The following is a 24,611-nucleotide window of genomic DNA, read 5'->3' on the forward strand; positions in this document are numbered from 1 at the left end:
CACAACCATGTGACAGGGACACTAGTTGGTGACAGTGGCCAAATGATACCAGTGACTCTAGGGTCAGGAGGCTAAAGAACAATTGGAGCAGGAAACAGGCCCAGAATTTAGAGTAGTATTTAATGAAAGAATGAAAGAATGGCCAACTTGCTTTAGGGAACCTGGGGTTCAGCTGTCTCTTCCAACTCCCTTGTTCAATAACAAAAGAGTTTTCTATCCAAAAGGAAATGTCATGGCAACCATTCAGTTGTTATGCAGCAACTATGTGCCATGAAGGATGATTACTAGAGCCTGAAAAAAAATGATTATTAGAGGAGGAGTCTCATCTCCCATCTATGATTATCCTATGATTATCTAGACAAACTTCCTTCTGAGAACCGTCTGGGACAAAATAGAAAAGCAGTTCTGAAGTTCATGGTTTGAGTCCCACACAACGATATACCTCAAAGTCAGAGGGACACCTCATGCTGGTGACAAAGGCTAAAACTGAGACAGGGAAGGTCCTAGGTATTCTGGGTAAAAGTACAACTAGATTGAGTCACTTTGGTTTCAAAAATCAGTGTTCCTGACTGATAGACATGTGCAGATCCATAAGCTGTTTGTCACCCTCACAATGCGACAACCATAGCACAAACTTGCTATGGGGTGGAAATACCTGAATATATGTAAGTCTACCTCCGAATCCCTCCTCCTCATACTCCTCCTCATACTACTCTTCCTTATGCTTCTCCTCATACTCCTCCTCCTTTTCTTTCTTTTTCTCTTCCTTCTCTTTCTCCTCTTCCTACTGCACTGCTAGTGCAAATAATACCACTGAAACTGTCACTTCTCTGCTGACATTACTGTGACTTGGCCCCATTGCCTGTACACAGACATGAACACCTAGGCCCTGGTTTACTGGCAGCCAGAGCTAAGAATTCCCAGTCTCAACCGTCGTGCTTTTGCTAGGCTGTTTTAAAGTAACAACTACACCGACCATCAAGCTTGATATCACCAACTTCTCTGTCTCATGGGATGAAGCCTTCATCTACAGAAGAGCGTCTAGGACTCTTGGTTGAGCAGAACTCTAGTGTGCATTACTAGATTCCTCCCTGCCACAGTAGCGCAGTCATCAGGGAGCCAAAGAGCAACTTGCAGCATTATCTAATTTGGTGTGACTTTTCTGAAATGCTCTGATCTCATTGTGCAGTAGACATCTCTCCTGACTGGAAGCCCTTCTGGTCAAGCTCAAGCTACTGTTTTCCTTCTGGTCAAGCTCAAGCTACTATTCCCCAGCTGACAAGACTGGACCAGCTCTGCTCCACATCTAGCCTGCAGGCATACTCTGTTAACCCCGCTCTAACAGGTGTGCCTGCCCCGTGTCTCTTCTGCTGTTCCACATGGTTTTACATATACCAGCTCTACTTCCTGTCATTCTATTACTTCCTAAAAGTAGTATTTAAATGTTTCCTTATATTGTCAGTCAAGCCCCATGTAATTTGCATGAGTTACTCTGTGCTAAGGTGCAGACTTCACTGTTAGCATTTGATAGTGTCCTCCTGACTAATATCCAAAATATACAAAGAACTCAAGAAGTTAGACTCCAGAGGGTCAAATAACCCTATTAAAAAACGGAGTTGAGAGCTAAACAAAGAATTCTCAGTTGAGGAATATTGAATGGCTGAGAAGTACCTAAAGAGATGTCAATATCCTAAGTCATTGGGGAAATGCAAATCAAAACAACCCTAAGATTCCACCTCACACCAGTCAGAATGGCTAAGATCAAAAACTCAGGTGACAGCAAGCAGATGCTGGCAAGGATGTGGAGAAAGCAGAACACTCCTCCATTGTTGGTGGGATTGTAAGCTGTTAAAACCACTCTGGAAATCAGTTTGGAGGTTCCTCAGAAAATTGGACATAGTACTACCTGAGGACCCAGCTATACCACTCCTGGGCATAGACCCAAATGATGCTCCACCATATAATAAGGACACATGCTCCACTATGTTCATAGCAGTTATGAGGTTAAGTTGCAAAAGTTAACATGTTGACATCACTACTGTCTTGTAATGATTTGCTTATAAAGTACCTTCCCTGTCTGTGAATATGCTTGAAGCAATTGTTCTGTCTCCCCGTTCCCCACCTACTGTCACCTCCCATAAAAAGAGATTGATGAGACAGGCAAATAATAGCATTAGAAAAATTTTCAAAGAATATTATGCAATAATCAACTCACGGCAGGCTACCTGCATTATAGAACAATACACTATCCCTCTCTTTATCTTCCACCCACACACTCTTCTTCCCATAAACACAGAGACACATACACAGATCCCACACATTCCACTGCCCTGTTCTACAAGGTCCATGAGGTCAACTCAAGCTGATCTTACAGAGTTCACTCTCAGAAATGTACCTGTGGGCCCGTCACAGTCAAGGACCTGGTAAATGCAGAATTGGGATAGCATAGGAGTGTTGTACTAAGCTTGTAGTCTGCCATATCCAGACAGCCTTCCTGAGCCCAGCACAAATGGGGTTCTCCACCTAATCTGGGACCCAACCCATACTCTACCTGGAGAATGTCACATAATCCCTGGTGGAATAACAAACTCAATTTTCTGGAATGCCTCTCTATGCAAATAAGGTAGTCCTAACCTCAGCCAATGAAACTTCACTCTAAGAAGAACCACTTCCCTCTCTCCAAGGGTGTGTGTGTGTGTGTGTGTGTGTGTGTGTGTGTGTGTGTGTGTGTGTGTGTGTGTGTCCCTGTTTCACCACAAGGTGTATGCTTAGAAGCCCACCCCGAATAAAGAATAAAGTCATGTGAACAAGTTAAGACCATCTCAGAGATGTTCTGTTAAGATCTTTGGAGAACCCCTGCCCCTGCATTGCGTGGCAGCATCTATACACCCTGAGTGGGAGGAAACAGCGAACTCCAGGACGCAGAACCACAGCTCGCCCCAATCAGCACATCACCTAGGATCATGAAGGTACAAGTGAGAGTACCGTCTACAACAGGAGAGTGGCTATCTCCAAAGAGTCCTGATATCGTCATATAAAGGTCTCAACGAATCCTTGGGGTAGCGCTCAGCCTTTGAGTCCCAGGATCTCCCAGAAGATTGAGCCTTCATGGGAAGAAGACTCGAGATCAGCAGATCTCAGGAGCTGAGCGCACCAAAAGAGAGAAATGGATGCTGCTGCCGCGCCCACCAGGCAAGCACGCGTGTTAACACCGACCACGTGCTGCTCTCCAATAGAGCTCTTTCCGCAGTTGGAATGTTTCTGTGCCTGGGGTTCAAGTGCAAACACAGTTCTTAAAAACGGGCTCTAGAACCTTCTAAGACCATCCCTCAGTCTGATCATTAGCCACTTCCCCGTCTCACTAGAGTTAATTGCACTAGTCTAGGGACAACTTTGCATCTCCCCGCAGACTTCATTAAACCGTTTGAAAGTTTAAAAAGATCACATTTTTAAGAGTTTACCTCCCTGAAGATAATCCCTTTCCCCCTTATTTCCAAACGTTGGGTGTGAAAAGAATGTTTCACTGTAATTTGCATGTGTTATAGCAGACTGCGTTAAGGGGAGCAGCAAGGGGAAGGGGTGGTTTTCTTTGCTGCTTTTGCTTCTACTCTAGGACCTCGAAAACTCCTGTCCCTGTGATTTCTCATTTGCCACTCTTAGGTAAAAGGAGAATTCCATAGGCTTCTAAGCTAATTTGAAATTCAGATTCAAGTGAGAAATTCTCAGTCTAAACAGCCTAACCCAGAAATCTGAAGCGGAAGAAGGAAAAAAAAAAAAAGGTTTGTGGTTGGTTTGTTTGTTCATTTGTTTGACTTGGTAAATAGTTCTTCTTTTTTTTTTTTTTTTAATTTATATGGCCAGTTATTTCCCCAGTTATTACACAGGGGGGAGAGCGATCCCAAAAGAGAAAAAAACACGGGGTGGAGCCCCCAAACACAAAAAAAAAAAAAAAAAAAAAAAAAAAAAGACATGCACAAAATAACCCAAGCTATTTAATGAGTGGGGATGTTGTGTTGCAATCTGTCCACACCATGGGATTTCAAGAATATGAACTTTTAGTGAAAAACAGAAAGAAAAAAAAAAAAACAGGTGCAAAGGAATACAGCAGTATCATAGCTTTTTATGAATTTTAAAACAAATTCAATTTAAAGGGGGATAATGAACGCATAGACAAGACAATGACTACTCCGTAGGGGAGGGAGAACTGCAGTTCTTAAAGTGAACACCACTCAAGCCTAGTGGCGCATATCTGTAATGCCAGTCCTCAGGGAGCTGAGGCAGACAGATCATAAACTCAAGGCCAGCCTCAGTGACAGCACACTGCAGAAACAATAGCTTGTGTCTGTACGGATGTGGCACCTGTCAATGACAAATATGATGGCTGATGGCTTAGGCAGAAAATAGGATGTTGAACATCCAGCAGGCAGAAAGGATTCTGGGAGAGAGCCAGGTGCGAGAGATTCACCCCAGAAGATGTGATGAGACCTGAGCACAGGTAACCAGACATGTGGCAGAATGTAGATTAGGATATATAGGTTTTTTAATGTTGTGATCTAGTGAGAGAAGAGCCTAGCTATATGGCCAAGGTATTGGTAAATATATTTTGAATCTGAGTCTTATTTCTGGGAGCATGGGTCAAGGAAGAGACACTTCAAACTTCTACAGAACACTGTATATGGTGGCCAGTTCATCACTAAGTTAATGTAGCACATGAACAAATGATGTGAATGTATCATGAATTAAAGATTATAGACAGTCTAATCATAAACCCCCGAGTTCTTAGGAGGAAAAGTCCAAATGAACCAGCCAGAATGAGAAGAGATGTCCCTCAATGGAACAAATGTTCCCCCGACTTTCTAGCCTGGCTTTCTTTTGCCCAAGCCAAGGCCACCTGTCAGACAGGTCCTGTTTTCCTTCTCTTCTTCATTCTCCCTGAAAGCTAGTGAGTAATTCCCATCTAGAGGGATTATTTTTCCCCCCAAGGACATGATCACTCTCAACTTGGTAAACGTTGCTTCTGGAACACAGGGTCCAAAAGCCAGGAATCATGTGACGCTTCCACACTGCAGAGGACAGTCCCTTCTATCCCCCATAGTGGGAAACAACACCAATGTCCAAAACCCTGGCTGCAGACATTATAGCTTCCCCTACCTGACTTGAGAAGATCCTAAGGTCCTATGCCTACTACCGCATTCTCAGTTCCAGAGAATCGGAATATTTTCAGTTTAGAATCTATAGGGGGAAAGGATACGTTCGCAATGCTAAGTGACCACTGTGGTGATTTTGATATAATTTTTAATCTCCTAAGGGTCTGTATGCCCAGAGCTTGGTTTCTAAATGGGAGCATTGGATGGTAGTGGAGCTTTCAGGGAGGGAAGGTAATGGGCATCCTTTTTGGTTTGTTTGTTTGAACAACTCAGCAAAATAAAATTCCCGTTTATTTTTGGACATTGTTTCACACATACATCAAACAAGCCAAAAAAAAAAAAAAAAAAAAAAAAAAAAAAACCAGCCAAGTTCATAGACCAAAAAAAAAGGAAAAAATTTTATCTTTGGCTTTTTTAATCATTTCATACAAACCAACTACTTATAGTACAGCTAGGTACATATGCAGAAAACGTTACCGGAATGCTCAGAATAAGATTGTTGTTGTTGTTGTTATTGTTGCTTTTCAAGGTTTTTTTTCTCCTTTGAGATTATAATGAACACAGTCGCACCACAAGTAAAGTCTGAAGAAGGACAGAAAACGCTCTGGAGGCTGGTTCGGTCACCCATTATCAGTAAAAATGATTGACCCCTAACAATATGTACAAAAATATAAAATGTAAATAAGAAATTCAAATTTTCCTTTTAAACTATGTTTAAGAAAAATAGCAGGGCCTGGGAAGCTCTGGTTCTCTTCTCCTCCCATGTTGCTAATTCATGTCGTGGTTTGGGTGGGGCGGTGGAGAGCATATGTTATCTGTGGGTGGCTCTGCCCTCTGTGGGCGGGCGTGGCCTGCTTCTCTACTCGAAGGAGACCACATTAAAATTCTGAGACCGGAAGTGGAGGGTGAATAGGTCACGGTGTGTAAAGGTTAGCTTTTCCTTTTGCTGTCTAGTCATCCTCATCAGGCTTCTGCTTCTTGATGTCAACATCATCACCTTCATCATCATCCTCAGCTACCCGCTCGCCCGTAGGAGCCTCAGCTTCCTCATCTTTCTCTTCCTCCTCTCCTCCTCCTCCTCCTCCTCCTCCTCCTCCTCCTCCTCCTCCCCCCCCTCCCACCTTCTTTCTCTTCTTCATCTACCTCATTCTCAGCCTCCTGCTCCCCCTTTTCCTCATTTTGAACGTTCCCATCGGCAGGTGCGTCTCTTCCATTCCCTGCCTTCTCCACAACTTCCTTCTTCTCCTTCAAGTCCTTGGTGGTGATCTCGGAGCTGGTATCCACTGCGGAGTCTGACATGGTGGGCCACGCCGGTGGTCCAGTGCTGCGAATAAGGAATTAGTCGAGCTCGAGGACTCTGGTGAGAAAGCTACCGGAGTCCATGTTGGAGAAGGCAGTAGGCGGCGAAGGTGGCTGCAGTGAGCGCAGAGCCAAGATGGCTTTTCAGTGGGGACTGGCTTTTGAGTAGCCAGCGGGGGCGTAATGGGCATCCTTATGTGCTCAGAGACAAGGCTCTGAAGAGAAAGCTAAGGTTTCCCAGAGTGATGGGACCAGAAGGTTGTTGCAGGAGCATGAACCTGCAACAGAAGCCCAGAATATTCTCTGGCTTCCAGTACCAGGGGCAAGGCTTGTCTGTGGCCACACCACCCTGGGCTACCCAGTCTTGTTTGATTTCATTCCTAAGCAAGATCAGACCTGGTTAGCATTTCACTGGGAGACAGAAGCCTTCGCTTCCATGCACACTCCTAACATCGGCCATGCAGCCTCCTGAGTCTGAATTGTCAACCTCCAGAACTAGGAAACAAATAAACCTAGATTTGGGGGAGTTTTTAGGGGGCAGTGTTTTGCTTTGCTTTGGTATGGTATGGTTTGGTTTCATTTGGTGGGTGGGTGCGTGGGTGGTTGGTTGGTCATCGGTAGCCATGAACAGCTGACAAGGAGCAAAACGATACAGTCGGCATTCTCAGTAGTGGTTACAATGTGGATCAGGAAACTGGGGTGCAAAGCAAAACGATACAGTCGGCATTCTCAGTAGTGGCTACAATGTGGATCAGGAAACTGGGGTGCGAAGCAAGGAAGCAAATTCCCCACATGAGGCTTCTTCCTGCCTGCGTCTGACTTCATCCTATGCTGGTCCTTATCTGGCTCACCCCGCCCCACCCACCCGCCATGACTGTTTCCAGTTCCCTTGTGTTCCATGCCCTCTCCAGCCTCAGCATCTCCGGTACGACCCAGAATTTCATGTAACCTAATTTCACTTCCCGGCTTGGGATGTGGCTCCTCCCTCCTTCTCAGCCCTGGAATGCCGCCTATCTAGTCACAACTCCCCTTCGCAGGATTACTGAACGAAACAGAAGAACGACACTTCTTCTGTCTAGCACCAGAACCAAGGAAATGATCGTCAAAGTATTTCCATGCTGTAATCCCCAGGACAAAGTCTAACTTCAGTTCAATTAAAACTGACTACTTTATCTAGGGCCATGGGTAAGGTATGTCTGCAAAAGATAAAATTATCACCTTCAAAGTTCTAGCAGGAGAGAGGATGAGTTTTAAAATAGCTACAGTTCAGGACAGAAGAAAAAAAATATAAGTGCCGTATGAAACCCACAAAAGGCAAAATTAGTTTCAGATGATGAAGAGATCCTACCAAGATGATAATTAGCAAGCGCCTTGCAGGAGAATGGCTGCTTGAAATTGACTTGGAAAGAATTGATAGAATTTCAATAATTGGAAAAGGAGAATAAGAGAAAGGTGCTCCAAGTGGAGGGACTAGCATCTAGAAAAGGGGCAGAGAATGGAAACCTGGAGTACATTTAAGGACAAAATGACAGTTGACTGTTTGACAGGAATGTCAAGGAAGTTTGAGAAACGCAACTCTGGAGCTGAGTATGACAGCACACGCTTGGATGCAAGGTAGGAGGGTCGTGAGTTCAAAGACATCCTGAGCTACATAGTGAGTTCAAAGCCTGTATTGTACAGTAAGACCCTGTCTCAAAAAGGTAGAGGGGACAATGGGGGAGGAAGGGAAGTAAAGACAGAAAATGGCAGGAGAGAAGAGGGGAGGGGAGGGGAGGAAAGGTCCCAAATAGAGCAATGTCCCATAACTTTCAGGTAGGAAGGGTTTGGGATTCTAAGGATGTAGACATTATTTCATCTAATGGCTTCCCAAAAGAAAATTTACTTACAAAATATACTTCAATCTTTTCTGGTCCACAGCTATGGATGGACCTCCTGTGGTTGCCCTAATTCTAGCATTCTCAGGCCAACAGAGGCTGAGGCCACGGCCCATGGTCACTGTATCAGGCGAGGCTCTGATTATGAAAGCACATCAGGCGGATGTGCTTGGACTTCAGTTTCTTTTAACTATGCCATTCCCTGTTCTTAGCCCAGGATGCCGCCATCCAGGACTCTGAAAACTCTTCTTTGTCACAAGCCTAGGCAGAAAGTCTCTCCAGCCATGGGTCAGAATAAGAAAGACCAGGTTCAAGGAGGCCAAGGCATGAACCTAGAGTCGCCCAGCTGGTACGTACCAAAGCCAAATCCCTCCTAATTAAAATTCTGTCTATCTAACAAGCCTGCCTCTCATAAAGATCCAACCCTCTGATAGTCTCACTAGCAGGTGTCTTCCAGACTTGCTGATTGTTCACAATGGAGCTAATGGATGTGCTGCCCAGACAAGTTCTAGGTTCCCCTTAAACAGGTTTTTCACAAGCTTCAAACAAATTGAGGATCGTGAAGAAACCATCGAGAGACACTCCACCCAGCAGCCACTCAAGCCAACAGTGGTTTCTGCAGACAGCAGTCTAATCTCTTGGTCTGGCAAGGCTGGGCAAGAGAGCATTTTCCAGGCTCACCTGCAATGCTGAAGTTGGAACATCTTTTCCCGCGCATGTCCTCAGTACAAGAAATAGTCCCAGTTCCTGACATGAAGCAATCGAAGCCCTAGGGATTCCCGCCTGATGGTCATGTATGCTTTTGTTCTGCCTGGGCCCTTTATGTTCACACCCCAGTTTAGGGTGCAATATGAACTCAGGCTTCGGGAAATGCTGGGATAGCTAGGCGGGGGGTGGGAGGCTTCAGAGGGGGAGTTTGTGGCCAGAGTGATAGGATTTTCCATCCCTACTTCAGGCTCAGGGGATGGAATGAAGGCCAGAGACTGGGTTCAAATCAATCTTCTCTATGAAGTACTACCTCCCTAAGATCCCAAATGACAACATCAGAGAGCTTCAATCACACAGTTGTCAATCACATGACGGTCTCAGCCAAGAGAGTCTCGGTCTCAACTCATTGGGAACAGCAGCTATGGAGCAAGGGCCCTTCTAGGTCACACATATACATTTTCTTCTGACTGTTCATTTTTATTCTTTACAATAACCAAAAATATCAATAAATAAAACATTTTCCATAGTCTTATGAACCATCCTAGCACATTATCCAACGTAGATGTCTGGGGCATATGTGAACCAAATGACACTGTATCCAAGACAGACCTAAGTGTGGGGAATCTGGGGACCACATCCTTGTGATTGGCTTTTGAGGTGGGGACTTTCTTATTGAACTGAGTCTATAAGTCCATGGAGTCTGAAACTCTCATTGGGTCGTTAAAATCAGAATTGAATTGAATTATAAGAGAATCATTTGAGTTCCTGAGAATAAGACTATGAAAAGAGATAGTCACATTTGATTCCAGAAGTAATGATGGTGGTGGTGGTGGTGGTGGTGGTGGTGGTGGTGGTAGTGATCATAAGAATGACGATGATAAAACCCCAAACCTAAGTGGTAAGAAAATTAGAGCACAGGCAGGCCAGTACCTGAGGTCACCACCTGTCTAGGCAGACTGCTCACCCACCACACAGTATGCTGACCTAAAGTCCACAGGGAGGAGAGTGCAGGAGAACACTCTTAAAAGGCAGCACACTTAAAGGTGATGTTTCTGATTAGACTTGTTAGTTTATCATCTGCAAGTGACTCCCCAGCTAAAGTAAATTAGAGTAATCATTCCTGTATCAAAAAAAACAAAAAACAAAAAACTACCATATGAATGAATTGGGCTCAAGGAGGTATGCATGTCATTCAGACAGAGTCTGCCAGTGTGAGGAAAGGTGACGTAAGGTTGACTAATCAGTTCTCAAGGACACCTTGGTAAGTGGGTCCCCCACAGCAGTCAGATCTCAGTTTCGCTCACTACAGTCTGAAACAGTTACAGAGCCACACCCTAGCACTTCATTCCTTATATCCCTGGGAAGCCTTATCGCCATCCAATACTATTTCAAGCACATTTGTCTGTCTATCTGTGTCTATGTCTGTATTGTCTGTGTATCTATGTTTGTGGGTCTGTTTTTGTGTGTATGTTTGTTAGTGTGTTTGTGTGTATGCGTCTTTTGTGTATATGTGTCTATGTGTGTCTCTATGTATGTGTCTGTCTGTCTATTTGTATGTGTGTCTGTGTGTGTGTGTCTGTGTGTGTGTCTGTGTGTCTGTGCATGTCTGTGTGGGGGTGGCTGTCTGTGTGTATGTGTGTGTGTCTCTCTCTCTGTGCATCTCCATGTGTGTTTGTGTGTATTTGTGTATGTCTTTCTGTGTGAGTCCTGTGTCTGTGTGTTTTTGTGTATGTTTCTGTTGGTGTCTATGTGTGCAAGTATGTGTATATATGTGTCCGCATGTATATATTTGTGTGTCTATGCGTGTCTCTATGTATGTGTCTCTGTGTGTATTTGTCTGTGTGTGTCTCTCTGTATCTCCATTTGTCTGTGTGTGTCTGTGTGTGTCTATATATATATGTATGTATCTATGTGTGTATTTGTGTGTGGGGAGGGGTCTTACTAGAATGCAGATTTTTAAAGCTCAGAAGAGTGTCCAGATGGACACAGATGTCATTTTGATTGCTGAATCCCTAGCACAGAGCAAACCAACTTCTGCCCCACACCAGGTCCAGATAAAGTTTTGCATGAATAAAAGGCTTAGTCTACATCATAAGACTTTTGATCTAAGCAAGTAGATGGTAATATTACAAGACAGGGCAAAAGTCAGAAATGATAATCATAAGCTGGTGACTCCTCAACAGACATCTAAAGCAGCTCAGCTATCAAAGAGGAGAGCTGCAACCCTGCAAGCATTCTTCAAAAAAGACATAAGAGGGAAAGAAACTCTCTGAGGAGACATGATCATACTCAACATCACTCCAGTAGTCCTTAACCCATGGAAAAATGGCATCGACAACCAACTTTATGCCCCAGTATGGCTGTGTCTTGCCCTGAGCCATCACCAGTCCTTGACCCAGGAGGATAGAGAGGAGAGCCTTCCTATGAGCTCCGCAGTGGATAAGCGATGGAGCTGATACAGCCAAGCCCCGCTTTCCCCACATCTGTAACATGGGCTTTCCATCATGTCCCCCTGCTGTAGAGCCAAGGCAACCTTCTGAGGAAGCCTGCCCCACTTTCAGGCTGCCCTCCTGAGAGCAGGGAACTATAGTGGCGGAATCCATCTCAATTGACAACTTTACGCATGTTCTTTTTTTCTATTTTACCAAACTGCTACCATGCCATGAGTAGCGTCTTGCAACTCGCTTGTCCATGCATTTCACCATTGCAACAGGTCAATGGATGTTTACCTAATATCAAAACCACGTTCTGACATCAGCAGTGGGCTCACTTACATCCACCACAACTGCTTTTTCCAAACGGTATCGGCATTGTTCTATTTCCTACAAAACCTAATATTGAGTGGGCATCTATAATTATCCATTAAACTCAATTTATTTAATGTGCTTTTATATGGATATACACACTGTGATATTGATAGCTACATATTGAGTAGCATTTAATGCCCCATATTCCCCAGTAAGGACACTCTTTTATGGTTCCTCCATTCCAGTTCTTTCCTTGTTCACAGAGCTGCCTCACAGAAGAGCCCGCCTTCCATAGAAGCTTACATGCTACGAGCTACACCCTGCTGATTCCAGATGTTCTACAAGGGCAACAGAAATGGGACCCCATCTCCAGCTGCTTCTATTTTTGTTTTTGTCTACTTGCTTATTTGTTTAGGAATAATTACATTTATTCCCACGGGAGAACAGGAAAAAGCAATCTAAGTTTTCATTTTTTTAATTTTTGTTCTGTTATTTGGGGTCCTAGTAAAAACTTAGAAACAATTTCATGTTAATTAAAGTTTGATTCTGGAGCTGGCATGATGGCTCAGAGGGAAAAGGCACTTACTGCATGCACACTCCTGGCAAACTGAGTTGAATACTCAGACCCACGCAAAGGTAGGAGAGAAAATCAAAACCACAAAGTTGTCCTCCAACTCTCCATACATGCAACATCGCGCACACGCGCACGCACGCACACACACACACACAAACACACACACACACACAAACACACACATATATAGACACATATATCAAATACATACATACACACACAAACACACACATAAACAAGCACATATATCAAACACATACATACACACACATATACACATATGTGTGTGTATACATGGACACACATATCAAGCACACAAATACACACACACACACACACACACACAAAATAACATGGCTTTTGAAGTTTGACTCTATAGCACACAAAATAAGATTTTCCTTAGAATGGTGTTTTGGAATTGTTTTCATACGGTGACCCCCAGAAAATCACAATATTTTCACATTGCAGATAAAGTAAAGAGACCAAACTGTTTAAGGATGGAGAGACAACCATCCCATCCCTCCTGTAAGAATCGCAGGACTGGACCCACCTAAGTGGAGGATCTCTCAGGAGCAGTAAAAGGCCATGTCAGAGGCCAGTGGTGTTTGAGGATGTGACGATATATTTCTCCCAAGAGGAATGGGAGCTCCTTAATGTGGCTCAGATCCTGTATGTTGAGGTGGTGACAGAGAACTCCACACTCATAAGCTCTCTGGGTTGTTCCTGTGCTGTGGGAGATGAGAAAACTCCTTGTAAACAAGTATCAGAGAAGTCCTGTGTGTGTGGAACCTGGCAAAATAACCCAGACACCACAGACCCTCCAGCCCCAGGGAACCCCCTACAAGAAGAAGCTGTGCAAGATCAGTGAGCATCAATCATCTTTCCTCCCCACCCCACCCAGGGGCGACATCAGGGAGCCCACAGTACACAAAACCCAGTCAAATGCAAGGACTCTGGGCCAAACTTCCAGAAGGCCTTCATTTCCTCAATCACCGTCAACTCACTCTGATTGGAGACATTTCACTTGCAGAACAGGCAAGAATGGCTTCAAGGGGAACTCAACCTCAGTTAGTTACAAAGAAAGTATTCGAGGTGGAGTAACACTCACGTGTGCAGTTAGCGTGCGAAGGCCTTCAGTTATCTCTGTACTGAAGAAGCAGCTGAAGGTGCACACAGGATTGAAGCCCTCTCAGGTGCAGTGAATGTGGGTAAACATCCACAAGGAAGGCTCTTGCTCTGCACTAGAGAATGCGCTTAAGACACAGCAAGTGTGGGAAGGTCTTCAGCCCTCTGTCTACCCTTGTGTGGCTCTGGAATGTTGGAGAAAGACTGTGAGCACAGGGAATGTGGGAAGTGCCTTAAAGACAGCAGCAGCATCCTTCTCAAAGAGGACACACTGCAGAGAGGCCTTCTGAGTGCAAGCAGTGGGGGAAAACCTGTATGACCCACTCTGGCCTGTATCAGCCTTGAAAGCCCATAGGAGCGAGCGGCCTCCAAGTGTAGCCTGTGTGGGAAAAACTTCACTACCAGGTCTTACGGCAAGCAGCATCTGTGGCCTCACACAGAAGAGAAGTCCCACAAGTGCATAGAACGTTGGAAAGCCTTCATGGTTCTACCCTCATATGACCCAAAAACATCTATCCTGGGGAAAGGCCTACATGGCCAGGCTACTCAAAGCCGTAAGCCTCTCAAGGCCTTTGGGGAGTGCTGACTGAAAGGACCCAAACTTTGTGCATTCCAACGCCCACAATTGTTCATGTATGCCACAAATGTGGGAAGCTCTCACGGGCCACAATGCTTTCTCTTAGCAGGGTTGTCATTGCCAGTTTCTGTCACATAAGCCACCCTACCTTTACCACTTGGTCCAGTGTGTGCTTCGGTCACTACAGTGTGCTCAGAGGAGCTCATTTCAAGTCCTCCTCTCCCCAAATGGAAGAGAATCATCACTGGTGGTTCTCCTAATAGGCCTCATCCCTTCTGCATTGCCAGTTTGGGTATGGACTTGACCCAGGTCTGGTGAGGTCAAGTTCTCTCTCTCTCTCTCTCTCTCTCTCTCTCTCTCTCTCTCTCTCTCTCTCTCTCTCTCTGTGTGTGTGTGTGTGTGTGTGTGTGTGTGTGTGTGTGTGTGTCTGTGTGTGTCTGTGTCTCTCTCTCTCTCTGTCTCTCTGTCTCTCTCTCTCTCTGTCTGTGTCTCTCTCTCTCTCTCTCTCTCTCTCTCTCTCTCTCTCTCTCTCTCTCAGATCTTTGGGATTGCTTGCCCTCTTCAATGATAGTGTTTTTCATGCTCAGGAAGACATTTGTACTGTTTAGAAGTGTGTGGTAATAGAGGCCATATTGTTTTAGCCACCTTTCTTTTTTTTGTTTGTTTGTTTGTTTGTTTTCTTATTATTTCTTTTTTTTTAAATTAACTTGAGTATTTCTTATTTACATTTCGAGTGTTATTCCCTTTCCCGGTTTCTGAGCAAACATCCCCCTAATCCCTCCCCCTCCCCTTCTTTATGGGTGTTCCCCTCCCCATCCTCCCCCCATTGCCGCCCTCCCCCCAACAATCACATTCACTCGGGGTTCAGTCTTAGCAGTACCCAGGGCTTCCCCTTCCACTGGTGCTCTTACTAGGATATTCATTACTACCTATGAGGTCAGAGTCCAGGGTCAGTCCATGTATAGTCTTTAGGTAGTGGCTTAGTCCCTGGAAGCTCTGGTTGCTTGGCATTGTTGTACATATGGGGTCTCGAGCCCCTTCAAGCTCTTCCAGTTCTTTCTCTGATTCCTTTAACGGGGGTCCTATTCTCAGTTCAGTGGTTTGCTGCTTTTAGCCACCTTTCAAAACAACAACAATAACAACAAAGAATCCCAGAGTTCCCAGTGATGCTGATGCCAGGGAGAGGGGGAGCTTCCCTCCTGCATCGCTGGCAACACAGTAGCTTCCCTTTCTCTCCTTTTGTGCAATCAGGTCAAACTGGGCAGAACTGTTGTTGTCACTGCTCCGCTATTCCATGTTTGCCCACCCCTGTGCATCGGGAATTCTAGGCCAATCTAGAATGTATATTGAGATCCTGTCTTTCTTTAAAGGAGGTGGGGATAGGGGAGCAACCACTTAGTTCAGGCCAGAAAAGATACTTGCCACCGAGGCTTGACAGCCTGAGTTTAATCTCTAGAACTCACGTGGTAGAAGGAGACACCTGTAAGTTGTCCTCTGACATTCACACATGTGCCATGCATGGCAAATGTGGGTCACACACACACACACGCACACACAGAGTAAGTGCGTGTAGTTTGATTTTTCAAAAAGTACCCTTCAAAAGCAACTTTCTTCATGATCCTTCCTGAATAAGAATAAATCAGAAGTCAAAACTAATCTCGTTGCCTGTACCCTCCTTTCTGAATCAGCACAACTCATTACACGGCCAGTTGTGACTCAGAACACCAGGAATTCCCTTTCCTCACCTCCTCCTTCCCCAAGCATGCAACGAGCCTGAGCTCTACGGTCTCCTCCATGGTTCTCAAGTTGTTTGCTGAGACTCCTTCCTTGGTTGGAGGGCGATGCTCCCTCCTTCGCCATAGCATCCAATGCTATCCTTATCCAAGGGTGCTCAAGCTGCTTCATCCTGTTCTTCCCCAGACATAAAACTGATTTCATTTCCTCACCGGAGTCCTAGGTTGTCTTGGTCTATCAGCTTTCTTGAGATGTTAGATCTTACATGCTTTGCCCACAAAACCTAAGCAAACCTTTGTGGCTGGCCACAGACTTCAAACCCCCCAGTCGCTGTGCAGTATGTAAAAGGTTCCCTCTTATCTTCCCCCTTATCATGTCAATCTCAGTTCCCTGTTCTCCTCATCTTACCCTACCACGCTCAGCGGTACACCGTGCATCGGCTTCCCCAAGCTACATTCAGTTCTTTGAACAGAATGTATTTTCTTCCTTTATATCTCAAAATCTTCGAACACTGTGTTTCCTTGGCTTCCAGGGTCCTTTTCCTTGTGGGGCTTGTTACTCCTGCTCATCCATCCTCTCAAACAAGGCTTCTTCACTGAAGCTATCCAGAGGTTGGATGCAGCTTTCTCTGTTCACACAGGACTTGCATGATGCTGGCACAGTGGTGTCAACCACACCCAGTCCTCTACCAGTTTGGACCCAGGACTTCTCTTGGCATATCTGATCCATATCACGGGGACTTATATATGATAGGTGTTCGACACACAAGGAAGGGGAGAGAAAGAAAGGCGAGGAAGCTAGGAAAGGGACAGGAGGAGAAAAGAAGAGAAATGCGTTAACAGTATTTACTTAGACGCCTTCCGCTACTGTGATGCCTAATGCCGACTGTCAACCTGATTGGGTTGAGCAGTACCTGGAACACTAAGTTAAGCACTACTCTGGGTGAGTCTATGAGGGATTAACCAAGAGGAACAGACAGCCTGGATATGGGCCACATCATCCCCTAGGCTGAGGCCCAAATGAAATACAGGGGAAACAGAAAAAGTCCAACAGTGAGGACATTCTCTGGTCACCGTGATGAGCAGAATCAAATCACACCCCAAGTTGCTTTGCTCGGGCATTTTGTGTCACAGTGGTAAAAGTCTGACCAATGCACATCCCGTGTAGAACTGGTGGCATTCCGTCAGCTGATTCATGGTGGCTGTTCATACTCATGAGGCAGTGTGAATGTTTGACTCGTGTAGACGATGGGCAATGATCCAGGCAAGCCAATTAGCACATCCGTCGCCTCAAATGCTCACCTCTCTGTGGTGCAAGCCTTCAGAATTCTCCGTTCTAGCCATTTTGAAATACACCACAAATTGATGCTACCTACTGTGACTGTGGTGCACTACAAACCACTGACAGCCATTGCTCTTTCCTCCTGTACACTGACTAACTCTTCTCTGTCCCCGACCGCCACGCCCTTCCAAACATCCAGTAACCACTGGTGTGCTTTCTGTCTCCAAATCAACAATTTTAGCTTTCACATATGAGTGAGACGTGTGGTTTTTAATCTTTCTGCGTGTGGCTTATTTTATTTAATGTAATGACTTCACTGCTACTCACAGTATCACAAATAACCATTTTATACTTTCACAGATGAATTACATTATGTTACACGCATGTACCATATTATCAGTCGACAGTTATTTCTTACCTATTGTGAACACTGGTGCAATAAACACAGGAAGAAGTGTACCCAGGTCTTTGATAGACTACTGGCTTCATTTGAGGGGGTGGGAAGTGGTGAGGGCTATCATGTAGCTCTTCCTTTTTAATATTCTAAAGACGAACCACACTGTTTTCTATAGCATTTGGACCAATTTACACTTGGTCCAAACTTGTTTTTGAATTAGTTGCATAAACACATGCTCCTCCTATCACAGTGACGTCTTCTTGAGACACAAACAGATTGTCCCCATTTGAAACCTCCTCAGCATGCAGGCTGCGGGGAGTCAGTGGGTTTGTTCAGTCAGTACGGTTTGGGCATTGGGTAAGGCTGAGACAAGACAACATGAGGCATGAGAGTTTTACCAGAGTTCATCTCAAGGGGGTTTGCAAGGACGCACAAATGTAGTCCAAGTGTGTTGAATCCTAGCCTCATTCGGTGGGATTGCTGCTTATAAGACAGGAATGTGAAGAGTCAGGACCTCCCACTCATGCTAGGTGCAGAAAGAACTTTCCACAGAGAGATGATGATGAATTCCCTGCACTTGTAAAATAATGATTCCTCAGTCTGTGGTCATTCATTTCCTGTATCCAACCCATAGCTACACTAGTGGGCCTAAAGTCAGAACTGCAAACCACATACCCAATCACATGAACACTTACTGAAGTACACATCCCTGGGCTGTCACCTGAACATCCTAGATACGGCCAGAGAAGATATTTCCAGCTCAGTGTTAAAGCTACTACTTCTCACAGTGGCATTTGATGGATGCCTGTGGGATCACAATGCGACTTGCTTCCATTTTAGTGGTTCCTTTCCCAAAGGGTTCCTTTGAGAGTTAAATAATATGCTTTACATAAAATGCTAACATAATCCCTAATGTTAGATAAGTGTTCATATTTACCACCTGATACTGTTCTTACATTTTGGATCCTTGTTGGTAAGAACATACCCTTTTTGCTTGGTTTGATGAGCGGGGGGAGGGGGGGTTCTTATTACTTGACTGATTTTTCTTCTTTTTATTTTTAATTTTTTATATTTTTCTTGAAACCATAGTAGAGGCTGGCCTGAAACTGGGTTCATAACCTTAACTGTTGTGTATTTTCCAGAACTTCTGTCTCCACCTCCCAAGTACTACAACTATGGACACATGACACAAGCCCCAACAAGACATTCCTTTTTCCTCTTTGTATGCAGCACAAACATTAAGCAGCCATTATAGAAACTTGTAAATGATAGGCCTTCACCAACTTTGAATGGCTTATAAACAAAAGATTATACTTTAACCCATTAAATTGCACAAAAATCTCCAACAAATGCTGAAAGCTGATCACAAAAGATGTACAAAGATAATTATCTTAGCGTCTTCTTCATCACTGTAAAGAGACACCATGACCAAAGCAACAGATAAAAGTGTCTAGTTGGGGCCTGGCTTGCAGCTTCAGAGGGTGAGTCCATTTTCTTCATAGGGAGAACATGGCAGCAGGCAGGCGGATGGGGCACTTGTGTAGTAGTTAAGAACTTACATCTAAGCCACAAGCCCAAGGCAGAGAGAGACAGGGCCCAGGCATGAGCTTTTGAAACCTCAAAGCTCCCAGTGACACACCTTCCCCAACAAGACCACATCTCCTAATCCTCCCCATAACAATTCCACCATCTAGGGACCACACCTTTGAATCTCTGAGTCTCTGGGAGCCATTCTCACCCAAACCACCACATCCTTAGAAAGGCTCCTTGGAACTTCCACAAAGGGGCACTGACTTCAGGCAAGGAGCAGGCAAATTCGTAACAGCCTTGAAAGTATTCATAACTTACAGTACTATGGTACATTCCTTGTTACCAGGCATCTGTCGTAAGGAAAAGGCTGCAACAAAGTGGTGCAACTGTATGAATGTTTTAAATGCACGGACAATGAATGCACACAAACTAGACAGAATCTGACACCCCAGCACTTGCAAAAAGGTTGGACAAACCGTGAATCCTCCACAGCATAGACTGTGACTCAATTATTAAATTCACAAATAATAAATTTTAGTGGCCCAAGGAAATAATTATAGCATGTTAGGGTGAACAAAGTTTGAGTTCAGTAATATAGAAGGAATTTTATATGGAAAAAAAATGAGAAGCTTAAAGAAAATGGGAACAAACACTTAAAGTGCCAGAGCCAAGAAAGATGTTACCTATCCAATAATATTCTGTGCCTGAATAAAATATAAATAAAAATAAAATGTTTTAGAGGAGGGAAAGTGTTGAGATTTGTAATTCTGAAAGCATGGAATAGTCTTGTTTTCCATGTTCTTCCCAGCCAAGAGCCCTGGTGTTGGCATAGAAAACCACCATGGGAAGACGGGAGGTCAGAGGCATGGGAAGAAGGAGGTTTGGAATTAAGGGATGAATTACACAGCAGTGTAATTTTGCTTCTCACATACCACACTGAAACTGAAGACGGACTGCTGCCTTCCACCACACACATGTGCCACTCAGACATACAGACCATCAAGACGCTCACACATAAGATAAAAATAAATATATCTTTAAAAAAAAATAAGAAGTTACTAGGTAGACAGTCAGAAGAAGATAAAGGTGGCTATGAGGTGAGAAAAGTAATACTTCCAACCACAAAACAATTACCAGAACGTTATAGAAAGACAACTATAAAGTTATACAATGACAACGGGGATGGCCCTTCAAAATTACATGGCAAGCCTCGGTGTGTGTGGTGGTTCTAATGAAAATGAGCCCTGAAGACCCACAGGGAGCGGCCTTATTAGGAGATGTGGCCTTGTTGGAGGAAGTGTGTCACTGGAGGTGGGCTTTGAAGTCTTTGATACTAAGCAAGACCCAGTCCCCATGCTGCCAATCCAATTCAAATCTCAGCTCCCTCTCCAGCACCATGTCTGCCCGCATGATGTCGTCCTTCCTGCCATGATGACCGCGAACTAAACCTCTGAACCACAAACCAGCCCCAGTGAGATGCTTTCCTTGGTAGGAGTGGCTGTGGTCTTGGTGTCTCTTCACAGGATTAGAAACCCTAACGAAGACAGTGTGTGAGCGCCAAGCAGACCTGAGGAACTGTAAAGGGGAAAAAAAGGCACACAAAAGGAATGAAAACTTGATGGTTGTAGTTGAAGACTTTAGCGCTGCTTTCTCAATATTTCCCACAAGTGAGCAGATCAGGGCTGCGATCAGCCTTCATCTAGAAAGAAGCTCTTCTTGCAGTGGTCAACGGTGAATACTCGCGAGACTCACAACTGATCGTGTGCAGAGAACACCTAGCCGTAAAGTGCTCGGTGCTAAACAGGACATCTATACCTCACTCTCCAAGACTCGGAGAACGTCACAGAAGTGGGGATGGAGAGAGTGTAAGCATCACAGGCATTACGACCTGTCTCTCATGAGCAGGACTATATAGTTCCTCGCACAAGACTGCACCCATCACTGTTTCTTGTCTTGCATGGGCAAGGGGCTTGTGAGGTCCTCACAGGGTGGCCTATTAAAAAAAAAACTCCTGGGAAATGTAGAAATGAGTATAGTTAACAAAACTTTAGCAGATAGAGTTTGGTATTGGTAATATATGTTATAACTAAAAGGGGTTTAACCCCAAGGGAGCATCTTCAATATGTAAAATAAAACCAATCTACGTTGATTTAATAGACCATCATGTTAACAGACTGAGGGGAAAAAAACACATTATCCTATCAATCAATATATTTAAAAAATGGAAATTGCATACATGTTACTAACCAATGCTCTTAGAAAAGTATGAACAAAATGAATCTTTTGAATCTGACAGGGAATATCTTTTAAAACAACCTATAGTAACTGTGTTTAATGTTAAAAGGTGGAATGTGGCCACGTGAAATCAGAAACAAAACTATGTCTACTCTTTCCTCCGATAATCCAACTTTGTGCTAGAATTTATAGAATTTATAGACAAACAAGGGAAATAAAAGACACACAAAAATAGACTGTTCCCTGGTTTTTACATGATAATTTCTACAAAGTAAACCTCAAGAAAATCTACCCAAAAAAAGGTCTAAAATTTTAAAGGGAGTTCACAAAAATACAGGACAAACACTTAGACATAAATATATTCTGTATTCTGATAGTGGATATGAGAGCACTGGAATTAAAACTGCGAAACTGTGTACAATCACTCAGAAAATGAGAAGTCTAAGAAAACAGATAGGAAACTTGTTTGTGGAAGACTTCAAAATGATAAGAAAAGAATCAAAGTTCTGACTAAAGTGAAGGATCTCTCATACATGGTTTTGAAAACTCAACAAAGTGAAGATTTAATTCTTCCCAAATAGGTAAGTCCAATGTGGTACTTACTAAAATTTCAGGAATATTTTATAAATATAAACGAGTCAATTCTAAAATTTAGAAAGTTACTGTAAACTGTCACAGACAGAACGATTTTGGAAAAATTAAGAATGAACTGGTAGCATTCCACCCACTTGGTCTCAAGATCTGTTAATTGGCTGCTATAATCAAAGCCTCATGGCACTGACAGGCGTATCAATGGGACAGAGTAGAACACTGAGGAATTGACCTATGTAGATACACCCAGTTGATTTCTGACACGAGTACAAAAGAAGTGATTCTATCAAGGAGAAAGATCGTGAACACTTCCATACACCCCAACTGTGATTCATCTAGAGCAAAAATAAATGAATGCGGGCCAACAAACTTTTTTTTTTTTTTTTTTTTTTTTTGCCAAATGCCAATAAGCTGTTTTCAAGCAAGAATCAACATCAGCCAGCAACAAACCCTGAAGCCTACAACAGACTCGTCTGAAAGAGATATTGATGCATTAGTGGAAATTTGTTAAGGAGTAATCAACCACTTTTCGGGGAGGCGTGATTTAAGGCCCACTCCATAAACTGGAACCACCTGACACTGTTGAGGAGGTCAATGACCTGAGACAACATAGGTCACAGGCCCTAGGGAAAACCTGCTACTGTCATTCTGCTAAAGGAACATAGCAAGAAGGAGGAAAACTACATTGACCACAATGACTCTGAAGGACATTCTTTTTATACTCATAGATCAGAGCATCACTCAACTCTCATCAGAGAAGCTTCTTGCAGTAGACGGTAATTAACATAGAGACACATGCCTGGAATTGTGTAGCAGATGAGAGACTCAGCCCTCAGCCTCAAAGTGGATGTCTTCATCAAACCCCTCCCCTCAAGGCTCAGAAGAGGAGGTGGAAAATTTATAAGAGCCACACATGGTAAATTATTCCAGGGGGACATTGTCTTCCAGGCACAAGACTGATACATATATGAACTCAGAGAAAGAGACAGGACACACAGGACCTACATGGGGGCAAACCAGAGAAAGTCCCAGACCTAAGGAAGCTGAGTAGACACAAAATTCCACCCTAAGAAGCTACTTGCAATTAATTCCTGCTTGGAAAGGAAAGTCAGCTTTCACCAATGGATTTCTACTATATCAATCACACTCCAGGAAATGGTCCATGCCCAGGAGAAGATGGCCAAAACAAAATAGACTCCATGTTTTGGGGGTATGGTTTGGTTTGGTTTGGTTTGGTTTGGTTTGGTTTGGTTTGGTTCGGCTTGGTTTGTGGATGTGGATGTGGATGTGGATTTTGTTGCTTCCCTCAGTTTGGTGTTGTTAAGAAATAAAGAACACAGGGAGTAGAGAGATGACTCAATGGTTAAGAACACTGGCTGCTCTTCAAGAGGTCCTGAGTTCAATTCCCAGCAGCCCCATGGCAACTCACAACTGTAGCTCCAGTTCCAGGGAATCTGACACCCCACCCTCAAACACAATGCACATAAAATAAAAGTAAATAAATTATTTTTAAAAAGAGAGAGAACCCTATATTAGGTGAAAAGGAAATAGAGCATCTGGGAGGAGTTGGAGGAGGGGAAAGAATATTCTCAAAATGCATCGTATGAAAAAATTAAATATTTTTTAAATATTTAAAATAAATAAAATATTTTCAGCCTTGTGGCCATACAGTCTTACTCACAACTACTCATTTCTGTTGCAAAATAGTGTTGTGTTAATAAGTCGGGGTGGCTGTTTTTCCAATAAAATTTTAAAGAGAAATTTGGTCATATTTTACCCACAGGCCATGGTTTGCAAGCACTAACCAACTAACCATAGAAAGCGACAAAAATGTTTATTCTTTCCATTTAGAGTGATGGTAACAGAATTATGAATAGCTAACAGAATTATTAAATTTTCAAAATAATCACATTAAAATACTTAACTAGTAGCTATGTGTGGTGGCATATAACTTCAGCTTTGGAGAGGCTGAGATGAGTGGATACTAAGTTCAAGACCAGCCTGGGATAAGCAATAAGTTCCAGGCCAGCCTGGACTACAGAGTGTGGTCTTGTCTTAGCCTGACCCTGTGACAAAATGTTTAATAATGAACACTGAATGTGGTAAGTAGTCAGTACATATAATCAATGACTATATTGATGATGATGACGCCAATGTCAATGATGATGGTAATGATGAAGATGATGATGATGATGATGATGATGATGATGATGATGATGATGATGATGATGGACGTAACAATGACGGTAAGGCCAGAATCGGACAAATCTATCACTGGGTGATATCACTAGTCTCTGGGCTCCTTTTCTACGATGACCTTAGTGACAGAAACTGGCAATTTCCCTACCTCACCCTTCCTGGCCAGTGTCCTGTAATCCCAGAATTTCTGTGACTTTCAAAAGGACAAGCACACCAAGATATGGTAGCTTCCTTAAGCCATCAAGCATTAAGACCTGAGGCTGATGTCAACTCTGTCGTGTGAAGAAATGCTGAAAATAAGCATGGTAGGGTCGAAAAAGAGCGACTCAGAGGGGCTGGAGAGTTGACTCGGAGGTTAAGAGCACTGACTGCTCTTCCAGAGGTCCTGAGTTCAGTTCCCAGCAACCACATGGTGGCTCACAACCATCTGTAATGGGATCTGATGCCCTCTTCTGGTGTGTCTGAAGACAGCGACAGTGTACTCATATAAATAAAATAAATAAACCTTTAAAAAAAAAAAAAAGAGCTACCTGGAGGCACAAGGACAGGGACCAGCCAGGAAGACCTCTAAAATGCATGAATTAATTATGGAA

General features: G+C 43.7%; 1 protein-coding gene and 1 pseudogene across 1 annotated transcript in view; both read right to left on the minus strand.

Moving 5' to 3' along the window:
• Atp13a4 (ATPase 13A4) overlaps positions 1–24,611 on the minus strand; it is a 136,636-nt gene that overhangs the window by 90,683 nt on the left and 21,342 nt on the right. The gene's annotated exons all lie outside the window — the stretch shown is intronic.
• Positions 6,098–6,446, minus strand: LOC116897843 (annotated as a pseudogene).

This window comes from Rattus rattus, chromosome 4, assembly GCF_011064425.1.
Source record: "Rattus rattus isolate New Zealand chromosome 4, Rrattus_CSIRO_v1, whole genome shotgun sequence".
NCBI classification, from domain to species: Eukaryota; Metazoa; Chordata; class Mammalia; order Rodentia; family Muridae; genus Rattus; species Rattus rattus.